Here is a 24,793-nt window from a genome sequence, read left to right as displayed (position 1 = left end):
GGCAGTGACTGCCGACGCTTGTCTACACGATCCCCTGACAGGTGTGAATATTTTTGTTCGGAGCCAGCTGCGTCAGACGCGGTCTCCTCTACTGCTTCTCTATCGACGCTCTAGCTCCTGTTGCGAGAACCGTGCCTGGCACTTGGGAGCCACTCAGGAAGTATTTCTCGATTTCATAGAACGAGTAAAGGTATAAATGAATGAATGGCAGGCTGACGTCTTCTGTGCTGCCGTGAGACTCTCCAGCCCCAGTGAGCCTCAAAGGCAGAGTCCCACGAGACGGGGCAGTGGTTATTAAACTGCGGGATTACCAGTTTCCCAAGCCAGAATCAGGGGCTACCTACTCCTTCCCTCTCGTTTGCCCACCTTCAAAAGATAGACTCTGTCACTTATACCTGCTCACCTCTAGGACCAGTTGTGAATGACTTAGTTCTCTGGGCTGGGTGAGACAGGAACTCAACTAGAATGATCTTATACAGAAAGGGTCCCTGGGCAATGCTGTGTCCTTCTCAAGAAGCTTGTGGCTTCTGTCAGGTGCCCTCCTAACACAGCTAGTCTGCCTGGCCCCTTAGGCCTGGGGTTGTTCATGGCTCCCCCTATGACTCGCCATTCCTACGAGCTGCACCCCTCCCTATCGGTTTCCCTAAACCCTGCTTGTATCATGATAAACAGTCCCTTTGTTAAATCCTATATACTTACCAAGTGCGAGCGTGCCTTGTCTTTCCTGATGGGACCCAGACCCATATATCCACGCTGGTCTCCTTCCTGACCCAAAGTAAACAAACCAAAAGTTCCCAGGTGTTTCTAATCACAGTTTCCTTGCATATACTAGTTATTCGATAAATATTTATGAAGGTAAATCATCAAGTCCTATCACCAATAACAAAACTAACCTCCATCTTTTCCAATTACAGGTCAGTAGATAATTTCCCTTAAATCTCAAAACTTCGGGTTCGAATACACAAGATTTTAAGAAATAAGAATCTCATTGTAGGGGCACCTGGGTGGCTCAGTCGGTTGAGCATCTGACTCTTGATTTTTCTCTTCTCTCTCTCTCTCTCTCTCTCTCTCTCTCTCTCTCTCTCTCTCTCTCTCCTTCTCCTGCTCTCCCCCACTCACTTTCTCTCTCTCTCCCTCTAAAATAATTTTTTAAACAACAGTGCCGAATAAATACCATTAAAAAAACAGAATTTCATTGTAAGTTGGTAAGCCATCCATTTCTTACTAGAATCATCGGTCTCCACCTTGGACACATAACAAAAAAGTATTATGCCTGGAGTACTTTTATAGTAATCCCTGGACCCATCCCCCACATTCTGATTTAATTAGTCTGGAGTGGATCCCAGGCACTGCCAATTTTTTAAAGCTTCCCAAGTGGCTCTAAAGGGCATCTAAGGTTGCAAATCACCTTTCTTCGCAGTACCTACCTTCTCCTTCCCAGGGGTGATAAATGTCTGCTTTAGCCATAATGAGGTTGCAAAGGTGAAGAAAAGACTGCATGTACGACTGGAGGAAAGGATACCTAGGAAAGTATTTCAAAAAAAATTCCCTCTTAAACATAAATTCATTGAATAAATAAAATGAATGAAATTGCAAATAGCACCAAGGTCACAGTGAAGAATCCAGAGCTCGGGGCCCTGTTTTAGTGTCAGCCCAGACTGCAAGCTAGACTCAGTGAGGAGATTCAGAAGTGTTCACGCTTTGGTCCCACCCCATGGCCCCACCCCAGACCGACAGCTTCAGAATCTATGAGGTGGGTCCCAGGAGACAGTAGTGTTTTTTAATACCCCAGGTGAGTCTAAAGTGGCCAGAGTTAAAGACCATTAGTCTAGACCAAGCAATTTTTTTAAACACCTTAGAAATTACCTCATAGATCATGTCATTCTTTTAACACAAGAAGAAATTCAAATGTTTTCGTATAGAGACCAGCAACACCTTGAAATCTGGTCTAAATGTGATTAAATGGCATTGTTGGTAAGTCTAGCTAAGAATTTTTAGCTGCAATGTGGCAAATATGGGGCGGGGGGGGGGGTGGGGGGTTGCTGGACAGGACAAGACAAGACCAAACCAAAGCAAACCAGTAAGCGTACCTGGCTGCCTGTCATTAGTTGGTAACCAGATGTCCCAGAGGGTAACGCTGGCACATGGGTCTGGATGTGCCCTTTGCCAAAAACCGGTAACTCTCCTGGACACATGGTCCCCAGATGAGGTGAGTTCTGTGAAAAATGTTTCTCCAGCAGATGTACGGACCACCAGCTACAGGTTTTCCATTAACACCATGAATCAAAGGAGTGTGCAAGGTTTCCGGAGGAGAAACAGAAGGCCAGCCTGCTGGCCAGCGATGGGGAAGCCACAAAGGAGCCCACGTTCAGCTCAGCTGGCCCCAGACACAATAAGCTCATGCCGGCCAGACGTTCCTGTAAAAAAGCATCAGTGTATTACCGGTGATTAAATCCCTGTTTGCCTTCAAAGGAACTCATTTCTTAAAGCTACTTCGTAAACTTACACCTTGAAGTGTGCTTTTAATTTATGGCCAAACTACAGTAAAGAGAAGCAACGTAACGTGGCACAAGAGGGCTCAGTAAGAGTCTTCTCTGGACAGTTCATTTCTTCACATGTCAGATTCGCCTAGCTTGGTGCTTCTCAACCTCGGCCGCACCACAGAATGCCATATCAGAACATGTGGATGTCCGAGCGGGGACCCCAGACATTCTGATTTGATGTGCTTGGAATGCAGCCCAGGCATCAGTATTTCTAGAATATTCCCCAAGGGATTCCAGTGTGGGACCAGGTTGAGAAGCCCTGCAGTGGATGTTCCTGAGGCTCCCCCTCCGGCCCCAGCCTTCTCCTGAGCAATTAGAAGAGGTGAGTAATCCATGATGGAGACATCCCAGAAGCCCGCTCGAGGCTAGCTACTTTGCCTCCTACGAAGGCTACCATTTCTTTTTTTCCAAAATGAATAGAGCTCTCAATCGAGGAACAACAACAAAAAATCTAAAACATCTTTGAAAATAGCTTCCCCCACATGCTGTGCCTCTGCCATTTTTCCCTGGCCTGAGAAGATGTTCAGTGGCCCTTCCCATAGCCCGATCTCAGCACACACAAAGACCTGCCAGGTTGGGTAAGGGGTGTTTGCAGCACGTCACTAAAAGTGTTCTTGATTCCACCTCCGCCCTTCCCGGTGCCCCTCGGGCCTTCGGGCTGTGGGCCCACGTACATTTTCACGGTTGGCCTTAAAGGACTGATTCCCATTTTGGTTTGGATTTGTTGCCAGACGGCCCCACCCGAGTCCAATTTCCCATGTGCCGGCTGAACCACCAGCGTGGAAGAATATGCTAACATTCCAGAGCTGGAGCTTTGCCAGCCATGTTACATCAGGAGAACTGAGTCCACATCAGCCTTCCAGGGTCACTGCGCTCCCGCTGCCAGGGAGCCATCCTGGAAGCCCACAGTGGATGGCCCCAGCCCTTCATTTCACACTGTCTAGTCCTTGATTCCAGCTGTGGAGAACAAACCCAAGGAAGGGGGCGGGGTGGGGGGAGGAATCCAAGGAAGCACTCATTCAGGGCCAGATTCCAAAAGCAAGTCGTTAAGTAGACGTTGTGGAGCAAACCAAACTTCTGGACACCGGTAAACTACAGAATTAAAACCAGGACAAATGTAGTTACGTCTAGACACTGGTCCGTCAAATCCAGGTTGTAGACTGAGTTGTCCAGTTAACTGCTCTGACCTACACCTCTTTGCCCATGGAGACATAGCTTCCATATATTAAAACTCATCAAGCGTTGCTTTGCCACCTGAAGGCTGAAATGACAATGGAAAAACCACATCTGGCAAAAGTTTGATCTTTGGCTCAAGAAATTAGATTGGTTTTAGTGGGGTAAATTTTACAGCCCGGAGAACTATTTTCAAGTTGCTACAGCTTTGCAAATTTGCAGTTTCCACCACCAAAATTTTCTCAGCGTGGGAAAGAATGAGGAGGGCCACCCAGGTCTTTATTTGGGAGTCGCCTGATGAGTTTGTACTTGCCCACAGATGCCCCGTTTTCAAGACAAAAATCCTACTTAATAAGAACATTTCTTGGGTTTTGGAATTATTCATCATTACGTTTCACCAGATCCTTCGCACCAGAAGTAGAAACAAGATGGAGGCATGACGCCTGGGGAAAGGTCAGGGACAGATTTAAACGCGTCTCACTAAGCAAGTCAGCTCGTGTCCCTGCTATCAAGCTTCTATGCCAGCTGTCATCCACTATATCCTTACCCTGGCCCCACCCCTCCTCTGCCCGGGGAAAATGTCCAAAGGAATCTCCAACCCTACAGAAGAGTGAGCAAGGATTATTTCCAGCATCGGCTGCTCGGGTGACACAGGATGTGTCATGCCACCTAGAAATACTGAGGCCAGGAATGGGCACTAGGTCACATTTGGGGAACACAGGCTGGTGATGTCACACTCTAGATTAGAATGTGGGGTGTCTGCGGACACTGTGTTATTGGCATCACCTGACGGTGTAGCTCGCAGGTGAAGAGCGTGCGATCTGACGTAAGACTAACCTTGGCTCAGCTCCCAAGTCCTCTGTTCTCTCAAGGGAGACCTTGAACAAGTTATGCAACTTTCTGGTCCTCAGTTTCTTCCTCTGTAAAATGGAAAAAGTCCACTTACTTTGTAGGACACATGTGAAGATTAAGGCAGTGTAAAATGTTGAAACACAAAAAGGAGCCAAGAAATTATGGTTGCTTTTAGTATCCTTTATCGGCATCTAGAATGATGCAGCTATAATGAGGTCTGTCCACCTAACAGAAATGTTCTCAGGGCCTTATTCTGTGCATTGACTTAATTTTTTTTTCACCGAACAATTTTTTCCCTTCCAATTATACACCAAAGCAGGTACGTGGCACAAAGTGGAGGCATCCGCTAAAGCGAACACAGAAATTACCTGGAAAGCAAGTGAGAGACATGGCCTCAAATGGCACATAGGCCTGACTCAGGCCAGCAAGGTCAAGGCCAACGTGGCTCTATGAAACATCCTAACTAAGGATGTTTTTTTTCTGAAATTTTAATTTTTTATACATATATATATATATATATATATATATTTTTTTTTTATTCAAGTTAGTTGATATACAGTATAGTATTGGTTTCAGGAGCAGAGCCCAATGATTCATCACTTACATATGACACCCAGTGCTCATCCCAACAAGGGCCCTCCTGAATGCCCATCACCCATTTAGCCCGTCCCCCACCCACCTCCCCTCTGGCAACCCCCAGTTTGTTCTCTGTATTTAAGAGTCTCTTATGGTTTGCCTCCCTCTCTGTTTTTCTTTTATTTTTCCTTCCCTTCCCCTATGTTCATCTGTTGGGTTTCTTAAATTGCACATGAGTGAAATCATATGACACTTGTCTTTCTCTAATTTCACTTAGCATAATACACTCTAGTTCCTTCCAAGTTGTTGCAAATGGCAAGATTTCATTCTTTTTGATCACCAAGTAATATTCCATTGTGTATATATACCACATCTCCTTTATCCATCCATTGGTTGATAGACATTTGGGCTCTTTCCATAATTTGGCTATTATTGATAGGGCTGCTATAAACAATATAGCACATGCACCTTCAAATCAGCATTTTTGTATCCTCTGGATAAATACCTAACAGTATAATTACTGGGTTGTAAGGTACTTCTATTTTTAATTTTTTGAGGAACCTCCATACTGTTCTCCAGAGTGGCTGCACCAGTTTGCATTCCCACCAACTAGCTAAGGATATTTTAAAAGAAAATCAGTCTTATAACTTCCAGATACAAACTAAAAGTGACATCACGTCAAGGAAATATCATATAATCATTTTTTGGAGGCTGCCTTAGGAGCCACATTGAACTTGTGATTAGCACATCAATTCTTAATACATGAGAGCTTTCAATATGTTAGAATGTCTTGAGAAAGGTTATGTAGTATTTTAAAGCTTTTAAAAAACATTCTGTTGGGGACGCCTGTGTGTCTTAGTCAGTTAAGAGCCCTGATTAACTGATTTCGGCTCAGGTCATGAGCTTGCGGTTTGTGAGTTCAAGCCCCGCGTCGGGCTCTGCACTGACATCGAAAAGTCTGCCTGGGATCCCGTCTCCCTCTCTCTCTGCCCCTCCCCCACTTGCTCTCTGTCTCTCAAAATGAATAATAATGACAATAAAAAAAGCATTCTGTTGATGACATGTCTGAAGTTCCTTCTGCGTGGATGGAGCAAAGATGGACTCCAGCTGCTAACCAAATTAGCAATGGCCTTCACGTCAAGTGGGGATAGCAACACCGCTTTCCTTCAAGGACCAAGGTGGGACCTGCAAAGCACTGCACAGAGCACCTCGGCACCCAGGAAGTGCTCCCGGTCAAGGTTAACTGCTGCTGTCATGGCTACAGATTGGCTGGCACTCTCATCCAGTGGTTCGATGACCAAACCACACCTGTGCTAGGCACCGGGTTTTCTGAGAAGAATACTCCAGAAGTGCAGTCCCTCAAGACTCTCTAAGACTCCAGGGAGTGACGGACATGTAAACGTGTTCTCGTACAAAGTGGCAACTTCTCTAAGCACTGGACAAAATGCTACAGGCACCCAGAGGGGAGCCAAGGCAGGCTTCACAGAGAGTGGAAGCTCTTATGTGGGTTTTAAGAGATGAGTAGGAATCTGTCTGGCAAAGGGAAAGGGCATGTAAGACAGAGAAAATAGCATGTGCAGAAGCCGGAGTTAATTAAAAGGTGTCAGGGACTGAAGTGTTTCCCCCCAAATTCAAACGTTGAAGCCCTACCTTCCATGTGGTAGTATTTGGAGGTGAGACTTTTTGGCGACAATTAGGCTTAGATGAGGTCATGCAGGTGGAGCCCTTGTGATGGGATTAGTGCCCTTCGAAGAAAGGAAGAGACACCAGTTCTCTCTCTCTCTCTCTCTCTCTCTCTCTCTCTCTGCCCTATGAGAACACAGCTTGAGAAGGCGGCTGTCACAGGCCAGGAAGCACACCCTCCCCAGAAACCAAACTGGCTGGAATCTCAATCTTGGATTTCCAGGCTCCAGAAGTATGAGAAGTAAATGTTGCTTAAGCCACCCAGTCGATGGTATTTCATTACAGCAGCCTGAGTAGATTAATCCAAAGACATGGTGATCTTTGAGGAACAGTGGTGACCTCTGGATAATGAAAGCAGAAGTCAGCCAAGGCGGCTTTGGAGAGATCGTTGGAGGCCAGACCGTGAAGGAGCCCAAGAGCAAGCCAAGGATTTGGCTCCAATGCTATGGGCCTCCGGAACCAACAGATTTGGGCTGGGAAATGATGTGCATTGATTTCTTTTCTATGAAGAGAAGTCTGGTGCCAATAGGGAAAGAGAGACTCTGCAATTTAGAAACAACAGGAGGAGAGGCCTCAGGAGTGAAGCAGAGGGAAGCTGCTTATTAGCTGGTAGGGAGCAGCAGCCACCTTCTCTGCAATGGCTGGGCTCACAGCTGGTCAGCTGCCACCAGGATCCTGCGGCCCTGCAGCCCGTGTGCGGAGAAGGCCTGGCGGATGAGAAAGGGGATCTCGGTTTGCTCGTCAGCACAGAGACTCAGCTAAAGAGAGCTGCAGTGTTTAAGGACAGAGCCAGAAATGAGAAGTCATTCTTCTCACCAGTAAAAAAAAAAACAAAAAACCAGCCTTGGTTTGTCCCAGAAATTCCCAGAATGTGACATTTCGGTGGAGAAGAACAGAAGATGGCATGTGAGGGCTCCCGGATTATTTTCCCAATGTGATATGCAAGCCCGTCACCTTGACTTATGCATTTTGGTTTTGCCTCTGAAATATGCTTGGGGAAGCATGTTTAGAAGCTGAGCTTCAGAAGAGCTCAGGGTACTGAAGATAAAGGGCAAGATGACCAGCTGTCCTGGTTTGCCCAGGACTATCCTAGTTTTACACCAAAAGTCCCCCATCCTGGAAAACCTCTCATCCCAGGAAAACCAGGACAGCTGCTCACCCCAAAGAACGATTATAAAATGCAGCAAAAAAGACTGTGATTCAGTATTTATCAAGTCCACAGGAGACAGACATGATACTCGGTGAAAATGAGGTGATGATTTTTCCCCAATGTAATTTTAGGGTGCCACACATGAGAGCTCAGAGAACACACATTTCCTCTAACAGAGCCCAACATGTTGACTATGAAACCCAGGAAGCAGGAGACTAACAAAAATAATGACAGTAAGGACTGACATATTGGGCATTTATCATATGCTAGGCACTATTCTAAAAGCTTTACATAAATTAAATAATGTAATCCCAACAGCTGTATGATCATCATCTCATCTTACAGATGAAAAAAAATGGAGACACGGACATCGTGTATACGACAAGTGAAAACAGGATGGAACCAGAGTCTGAAACCAGGCAGCCTGGGTCCAAGGTCCACACTTTCAAACAGCTCCTGTATATAACATATAACAACTGATGTTCCCTGAGCATCTACTGTGAGCCAATCATTGTGCTAAGGAGGCTTTTCGTAAAGCATCTCATATAACCCTCACAGCAGTCTGCCGAGGTCTAGAGAGGTTATCCATCCTTTCGACCAATATTTGTTGAGCTTACGGTTGTTCAAGAATTATAATGTTATATGTTTACAGGGGAAGGAGGGTGAGGGTTTAGACCAAAGCAATAGCAGTAAATATGGAAAACAGAAATGAGAGGCAGGGCTCCAGAAAAATTTCTGAACTGCAAACATCAGGACATGTGAGTGTTTGAACATGGGGGTTGGGGGCGGGGGGAGTCAAGGAGCACTCACGATTTTTTTACTCGAGGGACTGGATGGATGGAAAACCATCTATCAAAAACAAGACTACAAGAAGTTTTCCTTGAGGGGGAAGAAAATGAGGTCATATTGGAATGTGTAAGTCTCAGCTACTACGGGTCATTGCAAGTCGATGTGGCCAGAAAGTTCTGGAAACACACCTGGAGCTTAGTCTCCATGGTTGGGAACCAGTAGCCCAGACTTGGTGATTAAAGTCACAGGTGTAAATAAGGTTACTCAGAGAGGAGAAAATGACAAATGGTAGAGCCCTAAGGAATGTCAATGTTTCGGGGTGGGGGGTGGGGGGTGGAGGGGGAGCAGAGGAGAGCATGCCAAGGAGGCGGTGAATTTTCTGGGAGAGGTAGGAGAAGAACCAGGAAACGAGTGGTTGCCTGGAAACCAAGGGAGGGACAGGTGATGGCCAGAAGGGCCAGTGCCACAGAGGACAAACAGCAGGAAGGCTGGAACAGACCATGAGGACCAGGGCCCAGCTGGGGACTGAAGGCACCGGTCAGACAGCAGCGAGGGAAACTCACTTCCACCTCAGTCCGCTCCTGCCCTGGGTCTCCTTACAACCCTCGGCCAGGAATAAAATCAACTTCAAAGCCTAAGGTTAAGGCTAGGTCTCTCCCTGGGAGTTAAGGATTCCAGCTGCTGAGTCTAAGACTCAAAGAAGCAGGGGTGGGGGCCGGGGCAGGGGTGGGTCAGGCAGATAGGCCATCACTGTTTACACATGTATTTTCAGGTGCTTTGTCAGGCCAGAAGATTAGCTCTAAAGAGCCACCAAAACAGAAAAACAAAAAACAAAAAACAAAAACCACAGAGCAAAAGCAAACCGTTTTTTCCAAAATCCTTTCCTTCCACAGCAAAAGAAGAGAGAAAGAAAAAGTAATTCTGCCCAAAAGAAATTCCGCGGGCAGGTTTATGGCTGCCTGACCCCTGGCCCGGGGCTGGAGAATGACCGAGTCTTACTAACATCAGCGAAGTATGAGTAAAGAGGCGCGCTTTCCAAGGGTCTCATTTCATTTCCAAACCCAAATAGCTCGCAGGTGACCTGGAAGCTGGGGGGGACATTTCCCCCTTCAGGATGATAGAGAAAAACCAAAGCCGAGGCAGGGTTCCGAATGGGAACCATCACATTCACGTGAAGTGGCTCTGTTTTTAATACACCCTGGGGAGAAAACGAGGCAAGCCAAGAGCTGAGCTAGGGAGAGATGTGGATGCAAATCTGACCCTCATTCAACTCTCGGCAACTCGGCTCAGGAAGAAAAAGCATGTTATTTGAAGTCAGACGTTTGACCTTTTTTATGGGAGTTGCCCATTATTTATGTCCACGCCCTTTCACTGGTATAGCCTGGGTATTTCTTATGCTCTGAAGCCAGGCTCTGTATCCAAGTCTGTGTGATCACCCGAGCTTTACGAGGTCTCCCCACTAGCCCACCACACTTCATTTTTCATGTAGTAAAGGGATCATGCAGAACATTCCTGTGGGGAGAGATACCGCCCAGGCCTCCCCACACTGCCTCTCTCTCTGGCTGATAAACCCCCATCATAAATCCTGCCACAACGTGAGGCTTCGACCTGTTGCTATCAGGATGCTTTTCTCTTGGCAAGACACCAGCTCTCTCCCATGAGATAAATCCATTATTTTCAGAGTCCTAGAGGCTTCCTGGGGGGGCAGGCGAAGGAATAAGAGAAGCCTCTCCAGCCCGGGGTAAATCATCCTGCGTTGCCAATGTTTGCAATCCTCAAGCTAACATCTCATTCCGTGCTCCTTCCTGGGTCTCATCAGCAGTTCTGCCACAGAGTGACGTGGAACTTTCCAGTCCTCCACTTCACCATCCCCCCCACCCCCCTTCCCAGCTGTTGTCAAAGCAACAGCCTAATTCACTGGGAAGTTTGATGAGGAGAGATGGTGAGGGGGAGGGGTGGGCTAGGAGAAGAATGTACTGAGATAAGAAAAGCACTTGGCTGTTGTCTACACAACCAGACCCCTGAGCTCTGCTTTCTGGCTCTTGGACCTAGGACTGGACCTCAGAATTCATTCTCTTTGGCCTCCACAGGTTCTCAGGTCTGGAACATGAGAACGAGAGAATGAGAGAGAGAGAGAGAGAGAGAGAGAGATGGGGGGGGGGGTGGCTAGAATCTCCAGGACACTCCAGGGCTACCCGTGCACATTCATCCAAAGACCCTGACCCAGCTTGGCCCGTGTCCTCTCCTTCCATTTAGTGACTCCGCCTGGACTAGACAAAGAGGCCGCCGGAGCCCCTGGGCTGCTCAGGCACAGCATGGAACCTCTGAGCTCCTGCGTTTAATCCCAGCCCTTTCCAATTCCAACCATTTTTCCCCAACAAATCACTCTTTCTGGCCATGTCAGCAACTACTATTGCATGATTGAGTGGATCCGCCATACAGATGAGCCGGCTTGGCGGTGGGGGCTGCCAAAAGAAAACCCCCAATTGATCTGGTGTATTTCATCTTATTGACAAGGATTTAATTCAGCCAAGCTGCACATCATCTTGGAAAAATTTCAAACCTTGGGAGAAGGGAAATCACAATGCCACCCTATCGCAACTGGAAAGTGGGTCTTGAGGCCGTGGTGCTGAGTGTGTCTGTAGCAACTTTTGAAAATAATCCATTGAAACATTGCAACGATGATCCCCAGGCTTTGGAGAGAGGTTACCACGTCCAATAGCCATTTGGTTCTTTCCAGATTCCCCCATTCCCCACCACCCCCTAAGGCACAGTTTTCGAAAATCTGGGCAAACTAGAACTTCTTTTAAGATATTTAAAGTTAATTTTAGGTGATATTCCTTTCAGACTTTTTTGGTGAATTCTGCAACACCTTTGTGATCCCTCAGACACTTGGGGTTTCGCCCAAAATCGAGGAATCAATTCTCTGTCCCCCAGGTCAGAAACGGATCTTACCAATGCTGAGAAGGAAACTGAGTTTCTCACAACTCAGGGCTATCTCTAAGGCAACATACATGATATGCGCAGACGGGGCTTTGAGCACCTCGTGTTCTGCACTATCCTAGCAATTCCAGCCTGTAGCTGTTCCTCACAGAAGGCTGCATGAGCTTCGCGGGTTCTTACGGAGAGAGGCTAGAGCGAGAAACCCTCTCCCACTTTTCCATGACAAGAAGTCCGCTGATAATAATGGCTCACATTTACTGAGCTGCTATTATGTGCCAGGTACTACTCTTGAGTATATTCACAAATCTAATCCTTATTACAACTTTCTGAAGGTGGTACTATAATTCTCTCCAGATACTTACAGATGGGAAAACTAAAGCACAGAGAGATCTAGCAATGCTCCCAGAGTCGCACAGCTTAAATAAGGGGTGGTGCCAGGATTCTAGCAAAGGAGGTCAGAGTCCAGAGCTCATGCTCTTGACTTCTAAATGCCCGCAGCTCTCACACCCGAGCATGAAGAATCAGCTGGAGGGCTTGTTACAATACAGATTTCTAGGCCACACACTCAGAATTTCTGATTCAGTAGCTCTGGGTGAGGCCTGAAGACTTACATTTCTAGCACATTCCCCAGTGATGGCGATGATGCTGGACCACACATTGAGAACCACTGGTTATGTTTTTGGCCCCCAGAGAAAACTCTTGCTGGAACCCTTTCTTCTTCCCCATATACTCTTCCAGTACAGAAAAAAAGTTCAATGAAAGCATCATACTAAGTAATCCCATGAGATCAATCAACCAGCCAGTCTTCTGGGTGGCCCTGACAGTTTCTCAGATAGCACTGTGCTGTCCTGAAGGGCTTCCAGAAGCAAAGTCACACAGCCTTCTCAGGGAGCCTCTCTGGGCCACTGACTGGACAGGCAGCCTGTAGAAAATGACCCGACAGCCTATGCCCTCTTATTTCTTCCATCTCTACTCCCTCCTTTGTTGATAACACATTGTTTCTAAGCAATGAGTATTACTAAACCAAAATGAATCTCATCTGTTTGTTAAAACTTCCTCCAGGGGCGCCTGGGTGGCTCAGGCTGGCTGGCTGGCTCTTGACTTCGGCTTAGGTCATGACCCCAGGGTCGTGGGATCGAGCCCTGGACTGGCTCTGTGCTGAGCGTGGAGCCTGCTTAAAATTTTCTCTCTCTCCCTCGCTGCCTTTCCCCCTCCCCCTCTCACACTCGTGCACACGTACTCTCTAAATAAATAAATAAATACCCTTCCTCCACAGATGTTTGTAAAATTATTATATCTGTCCAAGTTAACATAGACACGCATTCACATTCAGAATCACGTCAGGGCTATGCAGGACCACAGGATACTATACACAAAAAGGGAGGAAAATCAAGGCAAAGATAAAATTGAGCAACGCTCAAAGATAACGCTGGGGCAAAGTTAGCACACAGAAACACAAGCTAGAAGACAAACTCAAAGAAGGAAATGCGGTAGGTTTTGAGACTTAGGGTTTCTGAGCAGCTCTTGCACATGCTGAGATCCAAAAGATCTCTCCATCATTACGAAGGAACACAGCATCATGTGGCCGACCAGGTTCTCCACAACATCCCCACGCAAGACACAAAAATGTCTCACAGAGAACTTATTAGAATAGCCCTCAAAGGACACTTCAAGTACTTCCGGTTATAATATTCCCCAAAATATGGACCCTACAGGGTCCCTCATATCAAGGTAAATGCCTTACCCCCAGTAGCTTTGCAACAAGTACTTAAAAATTAAGAACATTTTTAGCAGGTGGACTCCTCACTATCTATACCACAATGCAAAGATGAAGAACTACAAATGCACTTCTTCCCAAACCCCCATCATTCTGACACTTTTGCCACTGCCTTTCTAACTTTTAGTTTGTGCTTTTTTTAAAGTAGGCTCCAGGGGTGCCTGGGTGGCTCGGTCGGTTAAGCATCCGACTTCAGCTCAGGTCATGATCTCACGGTTCGTGGGTCCAAGCCCCGTGTCAGGCTCCGTGCTGACAGCTCAGAGCCTGGAGCCTGCTTCGGATTCTGTCTCTCTCTCTCTCTGCCCCTCCCTTGCTCATGCTCTGTCTCTGTCTCTCAAAAATAAATAAATGTAAAAAAAAATTTTTTTTAATAAAAATAAAGTAGCCTCCATGTCCAACATGGGGCTTGAACTCACAACCCTGAGATCAAGTCTCATGCTCTCCTGACTGAGCCAGCCAGGTGCCCCTTGCCACTACCCTTCTATTCAACTTAACTAAGTTGAATTTAATTCTCTAATGCTGGGAGACAATTATTACATCAAATGGTGAAAGTCACTGCACATTTTCTTTTAAAAACAAAGTCCAGGGGCACCTGGGTGGCTCAGTCAGTTAAGCGTCCAACTCTTGATTTCGGCTCAGGTCATAATCTCATGGTTCGTGAGATTGAGCCCCATGTGAGGCTCTGCGCTAACATTGTGGAGCCTGCTTGGTTCTCTCTCTCTCTCTCTCTCTCTCTCTCTCTCTCCCTGCCGCTCCCCCACTCCTGAGTGCTCTCTTTCACTCTCTCTCTGTCTCTTAAAATAAATAAACTTAAAAAAATCATTTTAGACCAAATATTGGAAGGCTGAGATTCTAATCCTCTCCCCATAACTTAGTGGCTATGTGGCTTACTTTTTCTCAACCTTGGTTTTCTCATGTGTTAACTGGAAGAAAACTCACCACATAAATACTCCTTTATTAAGAAAGGAATAGAAAAGCCTTTCTAAGAACAAATGTCTGAATTTGAAGTGAACCACAATAAATGAAAATTCATTTGATGAATTACAATGATGGTAATAATCCTATCTAATGGTCATTGACTTGTTTGCCCCGGGGGGCAGTGATGCATTTGTGTACAATAACAGGTGTGATCCCTACCGGTGGCCACTGGGGCTCAAAGGGAGTAGGGACAGACTCACACCAGGGGATGGTGGCAGGGGCGAAGCGCTTCAACATAGCGCAGCCAAGGTTGCTCAGATCCAGAGAGTGAATTCAACAAACACGTCTACACCCATCATTGGAGCACGGGGACCTGGTGGATATCAGAGCCAAGGTACAAAGAAAATAGGGTTGGAGAAAAAGGGAGATAAAGACAAAAACAGTGAGTTGACATGGGAAGACAGGAGTCAGTCTGAAAAACTTCTGGCCGTTTGAAGCCAATGTCCACGCCTCTCCTTTAAATACTTCTCAGGGCCCATTTGCCGGTGGAAGCGAAGTCTGTTTAAATGGGCAGGGACCAGTCACACAGACACGCTCACTCAGTTTACCCTATAATTAGTGGCAGATGCTTCCCAGCCTACCAGGAAACATGGAAGAACTAACAGGCCAGTCTGGGTTTCGGATTTGAACTCGCCATGCCAGTGTCCTTACTGAGGCCCTCAATCTCAGGGTGGACACACTAATGTGTTAAGAGAGACTTGTTCCTAGTAATAGTCAATGTGCTAATGTTTGTAAATGCCTTATGTGTTTATACACATGCTTTTCTGATTCATATAAATCAGAACAGGGTTGAGTTTATCCCTAGCATAACCCCCCCTCTCATTCACTGGTATTCTAATACGTTTCTTGAATTTAAAAGAAAACAAAATGGGCTAGCACCTAGTGGTCTGGGAGATGTATATAATCTGAGAGTTGCCCGTGAGAGTGTGCAATGTGAGGGAACGTCCTCAGTAGAGACAGAAATGGTTGGAAGCCACCACCAGAACCAAGCCAGCTGAGTAGCTTCATGATGAAGATGACACAAGAGGTGGCATGAAATCACCATTGAAGAATCTGGGTAGGGTACCAATACCCAAGGGCTCTGTACTCACAACAGAAGAGTAGAGTAGAGTAGAGTAGAGTAGAGTAGAGTAGAGTAGGCAAAGATTAGAATCCAGCTAACTGTAGATGGTCTTCTATGACCCTGAGCTAATGACTTATCTTGATGTTGATCATAAACCTCTCATCCTGAAAGCGCTCAAATTCACAATTTGACTTTACCCACTTGGAATTTTTTTTATAGTAGTTGGATGCTAATTGCCAGAATAGGAAAGTGATTAATCCAATTCTCTTTTGGAATGACTCATTTCCAATTATGTACTAACAGCTCGTGGTGGTCAGCCTCCAAGATGGCATCCAGTGATGCCTCCTGATACCTCCAGTACCTCCTGGTATGCACACCCTTGTGCAGTCTTAGCCACACTGTATCAGGGCGTCTTGGTGTGGTCAATAAAATATGGCTTAAGTGATGACGTGTGACTTCCTACACTAGGTCATAAAAGACGTTGCTATTTCTGCCTTGCCCCCTCAGATCTTGTTTTGGGAGAAGCTAGCTGTCATGCTGTGATAATACTCAAGCAGGCTTTGAGCAAGTTTCACTAGAAAGGGGACTGAGAAATCAGTTTTCCAACCATGTGGGTGCGCCATCTTGGAAGCAGGTCCTCCAGCCCCAGTCAAACCTCCAGATGACTGCAGACTCGGCTGACAGCTTGACTACAGTCTCATGACAATACCTGAGCCAGAAACACTAGCTAATCCATTTCCAGAAACTACATAAGATAAGAAATGTTTATTGTTACTTTAAGTCATTAAGTTTTGGGATAATGTGCTATGTAGCAATAGATAGCAAATATATAACTGGTGTGCTAATTACAAATTACTTTTTATTATTCATTCAAACCAGATACTCAAGGATCTTTATTTTCCAATTTTTTTTATTTTTTTTAATGCTTATTATTTTTGAGAGAGAGAGTGAGTGAGACAGAGAGCAAGCAGGGGAGGGGCAGAGAGAGAGGGAGACACAGAATTGGAAGCAGGCTCCAGGCTCTGAGCTGTCAGCACAGAGCCCAACACAGGCTTGAACTCATGAACCCACAAGACCATGAACTTAGCCCCTGGCTAAGGTGCCCCTGGTGCCTGGGTGGCCCAGTTGGTTAAGTGTCCAACTTCAGCTCAGGTCATGATCTCATGGTTTGTGGGTTCGAGCCCACATCAGGCTCCATGCTGACAGCTCAGAGCCTGAAGCCTGCTTCCAATTCTGTGTCTCCCTCTCTTTGCCTTTCCCCTGCTCATGCTCTGTCCCTCTTTCTCAAAAATAAACATTAAAAAAAATTTTAAATAAAAAAAACTTTTTTAATTAAAAAAATTTTTAAATAAAAAAAACTTTTTTAATTAAAAAAATTTTAAGAAAGACTTGTTGCTAATTCTCCATAAGTAGCCCAAATGAGTTTCAGGTTTTATTGTACATATGTGAATCTATTTCTTACTTTGACCAATTGGCAATGTTATTTATTTGGGATTAGAGTCTGTTCTCCATTGGCGACCCTTCAGAAACAAGTCGTCCAAAATCTGGTCCATTGTATATGTGTGTATATTTTATGGCAATGTCTAGGCCGCTACTTGGGACATGAATCAATAAGTTACTTGTGTTTATTTAAAAAGCCACAGGGTGTCATCAAAAGAATTTGATCATATCAGAAGAATTTCTTTTCCTCCCCTGAATTTGGCAAAAAGGTTTTATTTATGGTACCAAGAAAGAATGGGCAGCACAGGTGATCTCCGAGGATTTTTTGCCACCTCTAAAATAGAGCAAACAATTCTGGAATTATTCCTCCTTTTTAGTATAAATCAGGAGACAGAAAACCTAAAGCCCAAACAATGAATTCTCACCGCAGGAAAGGTGTGCCCCATAAGCACTGTCTGAAGAAAATTTGTCTGCTTAGGCCGACGCATCATCCTGAAGCACTACAGAGCCCACTTCCTAGGGCATCATGCCGTAGTCGGGTCTGTGTGTTCTGAGAACATCCGACACAGCAACATCTGGGAATTTCAGAAAAAAAACAAAAAACATATTCCAAAGTCAATATAAACCCTGTTTACGTCGTTGCCATCCTGAATTATACATTCCCCTTTAATTAGTGCAAATAATCAAAAGCTAGCAATATTTACAAAAGTCTTAGTTATGATTTATTTTCCTCAAGAAAGAATTCTACCCACCAATTGCAGATTGGGAAATGAAAGAAATCAGGCTAATCAAGATTTTAGCCTAAAGGCAAAAAAAAAAAAAAAAAAAAAAATAGGCCATCCGGAAGATAGTTCCCAAATGTTCCAGCATGAGTTCTTTCCCTCTCAAATACTTCTAGTGTCCCTTATTTTCTGATCAGAATTTCTTTACTTTCCATCCCTCTGCCTCCAAGAAGCCTTCCTGATACCTAGACTGTGTGAAGGGCCCCTCCTCTGAGCACCCGCTCCATACAGCAAACATTCTAAAGGCTCTGTTCCTATTTAAGTTTTAAGCCCCAAGTGCCTAGCACAGAGCCTGGTACACGGTAGGAACAAATAATATGCATTGATTGAAGTGTATATTGGACCCATGATTTTCATATAACATTTGGCTCTTCCTTATATTGTGTTTATAGACCATTCCTTTTGATTCACTTGCTCTGCCAATTCCCCCTTTATACAAATCTCTCATTCTGAAAGTCTATGTTTTGCTAAGTTTCAATTGGCTGAAGGCAAAGAAACAGGACAAAAATGTCTACATTTTTCACCCAGCGTGTGAGACTATTACAATCCAAAAAACGACCATGTAACTTTCCACCCACCATGATGGCTATAAGCAAAAACAGAAAATTACAAATGTTAGTAAAGATGCATAGAAATTAGAACCCTCATATATTGCTGGTGGGAACATAAAACAGCTAAGCCAGTGTGGGAAATCAATTTGGTGATTCCTTAAAAACTTCAACATAAAAGTACACGTGACCCAACAATTCCGCTCCTACTTCCATACCCAAAAGCACCGAAAACAGGTTGTTCAAACAAAAACTTGTACACACGTGTTCACAGTAGCACTGTTCACAATAGCTAAAAGGTGGGAACCATCCAAATGTCCATTAACTAAAGAACATGTGGTATCTCATGCAATGGAATGTCGCTGGACCATGAAAAGGAAAGAAATAGTGATACACGCCACAGCACAGAGAAGCCTTGAAAATGGTATGCTAAGAGACAGAAGCCAGTAACAAAAGACCACATATTACATAATTCCATTTATAGGAAATGTCCGGAACAGGCAAATCTATAGAGACAGAAAGCAGACTAGTGGTTGCCTGGGACAAGGATGGAAAGATAAGTGGATGGCTAAAGGGTAAGGGGCTTCTCTTGGAGGTGATGAAAATGTTCTAAAATTTACTGGTGGAGGCTGCACATTATCTGTGAATATATGAAAAGCCATCACACTGTACACTTTAAATGGGTGGACTGTATGGTATGTGATTATAACTCAGGAAAGGTATTTTAAAAAACTACCAGGTAGCACAAGGAAATTCATGAGGTGTTGGGATTGTTCTGTGTTCTGTTAGTGGTGGTATTTGGCAAGACTCGGTGCATGAGTGAAAATCTACAGAACTTGAGGCACCTGGGTGGCTCAGTCAGTGAGCGTCCAACTTTGGCTCAGGTCATGATCTCATGGTTTGTGAGTTTGAGCCCTGTGTCAGGCTCTGTGCTGACAGCTCAGAGCCCGGGGCCTGCTTCGGATTCTGTGTGTGTATGTGTGTGTGTGTGTGTGTGTGTGTGTGTGTGTGTGTGTGTGTGTCTGCCCCTCCCCCACTCATGCTAGGTCTCTATCTCTCACTCTCTCAAAAATAAGCATTACAAAAAATTATATATTGGAATTATGAGCTGGGATCCATGGTCAACTTCAGTTGCGATTGGTTTATCTAGTCAAAAATTCCCGAGCATACTCAACGAGAACACTCAGATACAAGGAGCCAAGCCTGAACCTTGTTCGTCAGGCTGCATTCTGCGGCTGAAATCCAGACCATATTGAATCACTTCAGAGAGACCATCACCCATGTAGTCTCGTCTCCACTTCATGCTTCAAGCAGAGGTGTTGATTCGGTGGTCCAAGGTTTCCTTCCAGGTCCCCAAAACCCCTGGTGATTGAAATCTCCATCTCACACATACCAGATAATGAACCTGGGCCCACAATGTAGAAGGGCAGGCGGTGACGTAGGAACTAAACCAGGTCATCGTTAACATCCTGTGACCCTCTCATGGGAGTTAGGGAAGCCTGGTACCCTAATCACAAAAATACCCTGCCATCCCCTCGTCCTTCACTCCAATCCTCGAAGACTCTGACCGAAGAGTGATACACTCCACAGTAGGGACCACATGCATGCACCTGAATGTGCCAGACTCCACAGCATCCACAGGCAGGAAGTGAGAGCAGGGACCACCGGTATCAGCTGGGATTAGATGCGACCACATATAATGGAAAGCCCAAAATGACTGAGGTCTAAACACAAAAAAGTTACTCTGCCACATAAAAGAGGTCTTTGGGGAGGCACCCATGATTGACACGAAGTCAACAGGGACTAATCCCTCCGCCTTTCTGCTCTGCCAACCTCAGTGCCTGGCTTCTACACTTACGGCCCAGCATGACCGCTGAGGCTCCAGATGTCACCTTTCAATTCCGGGCAGCAGCGAGGAGAAAGAGTAGAACAATAATAACACAGGCACACCTCTGGGCTGAATCGGCAGTCTTTAGAGAGCCTTCCTGGAGATCCACGTGAAGGCTCCATTTAGATTTCAAGGACCAGAACACGGTCACAAGGCTACATACAAGTAAGGAGAAAAGGAAGCTGAAAAAGCATCGCTTTTCAGTGGACACCTTGCTGCCCTCAATGATGCAGGAGTTCTGCTGGTCAAGAAGAAGCCAGAATGAATGCTGGGCAGAGAACCTGCGAGTAGACCCCGCCAGCCCCGTGTCTTCTGGGGTACCCGGAGCTGGCCCTGCGAGGAGCCCATTCAGTGCTGCTGATCTGATCTGATCGGCAGCAGTCAGACAGCCTGATCTAGAAGCGGCTTTGTTTTCTGCTCGTGTAAACAGGCAACTGTCTTGTCTGGCCCGCAGCGCCTGGGCTAAGCAGATAGGGCATGGTTTTTCCAGTCTTCATGGAAGGAATTGGTCAAAAACATTGATATTTTTTCTTAGAAACCACAGCTCTCTGTGAAAATGAAAGGAAATTATTCCAATTTTCTAAACCATCTAGGCTTCTCAGATAGGTTAGAAATGAGAACACACTGTGTCATTCGGTCTTCAAGGTCACCCCATAATTCTCCCACCCGCAGATCCATACAGACCAATGGAAAATAGTCACATCTGAAGGAATGGGGGTCGACGGTAGGTATCTGCTGTGTCCTAAAGGTGCCACTGAGAATGTGCCATTCTCTCTACAGGGAGGTCCTGCATACGTATCCCCTCAGGAGCAGAAGACAGATTCATGGACTAGCTCTTGTCCAACTCTTTTAATTGTAAAAACCCTTGCCTGTAGGGAAAAGAAATGGGATACAAAATGAGTGTAAGTGACTTTCCCAATGCTGAAGGCAGAGCTTTTAACTTGGGTCCTAGCTCTCAGTCCCCTGTTCAAATCAACATAACCCAAACTATTACTGAAAAAGGAAAAAATCTACAATGGAGAACCAAATGTTTGAGATTCTGAAACATCTTACATTTCTGTCTACACTAATTTAGTTATCCAGATCAGTGTTTGATTCTTGATTTCATCTTGCCTTGCCTTGGTCTCTATAAAGTCACCCATTTAACTCAATCATTATTTATTGAAAGCTTACTCAGTGGCCAGAAAGAAGTATGTTATGAGAGGGTTACAAAAGGACGGCAAGATGTGGCCTTAGAGGGGCACCTGGGTGGCTCAGTCAGTTGAGTGCCCGACTCTTGATTTCGGCTCGGGCCATGGCCTCACAGTTGTGAGACTGAGCTCTATGTCAGGCTCCGTGTTGAGCGTGGAGCCTGCTTGGGATTCTTTCTCTCCCTCTCTCTCTGCCCCTGCCCCGCTCAAGCACTCTCTCATGCTCTCTCTTTCTCTCAAAATAAATGAAGAAGTAAGCATTAAAGATGATGGCCTTATAATGTTACCGTGTTAAGATGTATGACCATGAATTAATTAGGTTAATTTTTAAACAAACACACCAAAGACTACACACATCCATGTGAGTGGCACCTCACCTTAGGAAGCGCACAACCCAATGATGGTGCCATCGCTTAAAATATTTTTAGAATTCATATTTGTGAATTCTTTTCAATAAATGAACCAAATTATATTGGGTACCTGTAATCGCCACTGGGTCTTTTTGCTTTGAGAATGGAATTTATTTTTCAGGGCAAGCCAAAATCATTCAGAACCAAGTCTGGTAAAACAGGTGGATGGGGGGCGCCTGGGTGGCGCAGTCGGTTAAGCGTCCGACTTCAGCCAGGTCACGATCTCGCGGTCCGTGAGTTCGAGCCCCGCGTCAGGCTCTGGGCTGATGGCTCGGAGCCTGGAGCCTGTTTCCGATTCTGTGTCTCCCTCTCTCTCTGCCCCTCCCCCGTTCATGCTCTGTCTCTCTCTGTCCCAAAAATAAATAAAAAATGTTGAAAAAAAAATTTAAAAAAAAAAAAAAAAAAACAGGTGGATGGTCAGTTTAGGTTCCTGGTGACATTCTATCAGCCCACGAGGTCATCCGCCAGACCTCTTTTTCCATAATAGAATAATCTTGGTATGTTTAGGCCAGCGGTTCTCAAACTTTAACATACATCAGAATCATGTGGAGGGCTCATTAGACCATAGATGGCTGGGCTCCAATTTCTGATTCTTCAGTTATGACTGAGGCCTAAGAATCTGCATTTCTAATAAGCTCTCAAGTGATGCTGATGATGCTGGCTCAGGACCACACTTTGAGAACTACTGCTTTAAAACAGTTATTTTAGGTTTTCCTTGAGACAGAGCCACACTTAATCTTACCGGATGTAAATCATCCCTGCTGTCAAAGAACTTCTTTATTACTTCTCGTACTGGGTTCTGGACACTTCATGGCCTCGTGCCTTCCAGGTATGAAACTGGACATGTGCCCATGGTCCCTACTGATAATGTGTCACTTTTCACCCAGAGCCACAGAGGATGGAGCTAATGTCTGCAGTGGAAGGGGCTCACAGGTGTTTCTGTGATTAGAACTTGAGCTTTGCCCAGTACCCAGGAAAGTCACAGAATATTTGAACTGGAAGGGCTATGAATTATCATCTAGTCTAACTAAGGTCCAACCCCACTCCCCTCATTTGAGAGCTGAGGAAACCAGGTCACCTAGTAACTTCACCCAATGGAACCCAAGTTCAGAGTCACCCAGTAAGTTACAGGACAATTACATAGGATCCATGAGAAAGTATCCGAGTCACCTTCCATTTACAGAGGACAGGATCATGATCTCATCCAACCAGCACCAAATGCAACGTGAGGTAGGCCTAATACAGTGTGTGCTTCCCCCAAAGAAGAAATAGCGCAAATCAGACTACATATTTCTACCCCTTCCATCCCATAATAACTGCAATGGGAAACATCGCTATTTACCCCCCTGTGGTGAAGTAGTCTTCATACTTGAGACATAACCCATTGACTCCATCTCCAACGATAAAGCCCTATTTCTAGAAGATGACAGAGGGAGGTGAAGTGAAGGTCAGCTAGAATGCACATCCTTCCACTTCTTTGGTGTAAACATTCACTATTTGTGGTAAATGTCCACATGTCAGCAGAGAAACGGTCAAGAAACCACAACGAGTTGACTTGGCTGAGCCCCAATAGTGTTCTAAGCTTCAGTGCATGTCGACATCTGGTCTCAACCTCATTTCAATCTGGTACCAATTGATGGGATGGCACGGGTGCTTTGGAAGCCACATGCAAGGAAGAGGCTGCTGGGGAGGGTGAAACAGGGAAAGGGGGAGCATGGCGGGAAGAAAGGCTGGAAAACTCAGGGAGGACACAACGTGGGGAAGCCTGATTGTTTTAGTGTCTGCCCACCCTGGAACTGGCTACTCATGATGATGGATCCAGCCTGTAAGACTCAGCCATATGGCCCCCAATGCCTTGTTCCATTGGTTCAGCCTCAGAGGACCTGCCCCCACCTGTGCCCCTGAAACAATACACAGCCCCTATGGGGGAACTACTAACATCTCCTCCCTTTTTCACAACCATGTTTTGCCCTTTTCTTCTCCTCCACCAATTCTACTGGAAACCCGCCTTCTCTAGAAAACTACCTCCAACTCACCTACATACCTGCTACCCACCCCGCCCCCACCAAGAAACTTCTAAGTGCAATTCCTTACAGTGAGTTGATCGCATTCTCGAATGTGAGCATTTTATCTTCTGTTCTTAGTGATCAAAAGCAGGTGCTTTATTTCCTTGGCGAGATTCTGCTCGTGTTGTTCTTCTCGCTTTCCCAATTTTTCTAGCTCCTCCTGTTCCCCATGGAGTGCTGTTTAGGTACCTGGAAAAGACAGTCAGGTCAATACTCCTGAAGTGCCCTGCATGTTAGGGCTAAGCCCGTCTAAGAATGCCACTAACAGTTTGGGGAAAGCTTGAAAAGATCCATCTGGGAAAGGTCTGGGGAGGTGTCTTAAAGAACCCACAAGGTCAGGCGTGCATGGTTGCTATGGTTATCAGGTCCTGGAGGTCTAGCCACCTCTTTCTGACAAGGTAATCCTCCGTGAAACAAAAAAGACATTCAGGTGCCCAAATCCAACTCCCCCCAAGAGCTGGGAGAGCACTGACGGTCACATTAGCCAGCTTGTCACAATGTCACAGCATATAGATCACCAGGGCTGTGAGGGGAACACACATGGAAAGCCACTTTATGAACATTTGTTAACATTAGAATGACATTCAGGGCACCTGGGTGGTTCAGTCGGTGGTTCAGCTGAGACTTTGGCTCGGGTCATGATGTGGGTTCAAGCCCCACATCACGCTCTGTGCTGACAGCTCAGAGCCTGGAGCCTGCTTCAGATTCTGTGTCTCCCTCTCTCTCTGCCCCTCCTCCATTCGCATCTCTCTCCCTCTCAAAAATAAATTTAAAAAAAAAAATTTTTTTTTAATTAAAAAAAAAAAAGATGAGAATGAAATTAAACAGTGAAGTCAAAGCCAAACGTTCCTTGTGCTGAGTCTCATTCTGTTTTGCTTTGTTTCTGTTTCCTCTTGAACCACAACTAACATCACATCTGTCTGTATGGTTCTTCTGTGCCTG

The 24,793-nt window shown here is 45.6% G+C and overlaps 1 long non-coding RNA gene across 1 annotated transcript; it reads right to left on the bottom strand.

Annotated features, from left to right (window-relative positions):
• Positions 1–1,433: 1,433 nt before the first annotated feature.
• On the bottom strand, positions 1,434–24,583 carry LOC132686574 (uncharacterized). Its single transcript, XR_009613772.3, has 5 exons — positions 23,880–24,583; positions 17,393–17,542; positions 4,554–4,636; positions 2,091–2,417; positions 1,434–1,522 (listed from the first exon to the last, which is right to left on the bottom strand). It is a non-coding gene; the product is annotated as an uncharacterized LOC132686574 (long non-coding RNA).
• Between the last annotated feature and the right edge of the window lie 210 nt (positions 24,584–24,793).

Source organism: Panthera onca, chromosome F1 (assembly GCF_046562875.1).
Source record: "Panthera onca isolate mPanOnc1 chromosome F1, mPanOnc1 haplotype 2, whole genome shotgun sequence".
Lineage (NCBI taxonomy): Eukaryota > Metazoa > Chordata > Mammalia > Carnivora > Felidae > Panthera > Panthera onca.
This window is presented reverse-complemented; position numbering and strand designations above follow the sequence as displayed.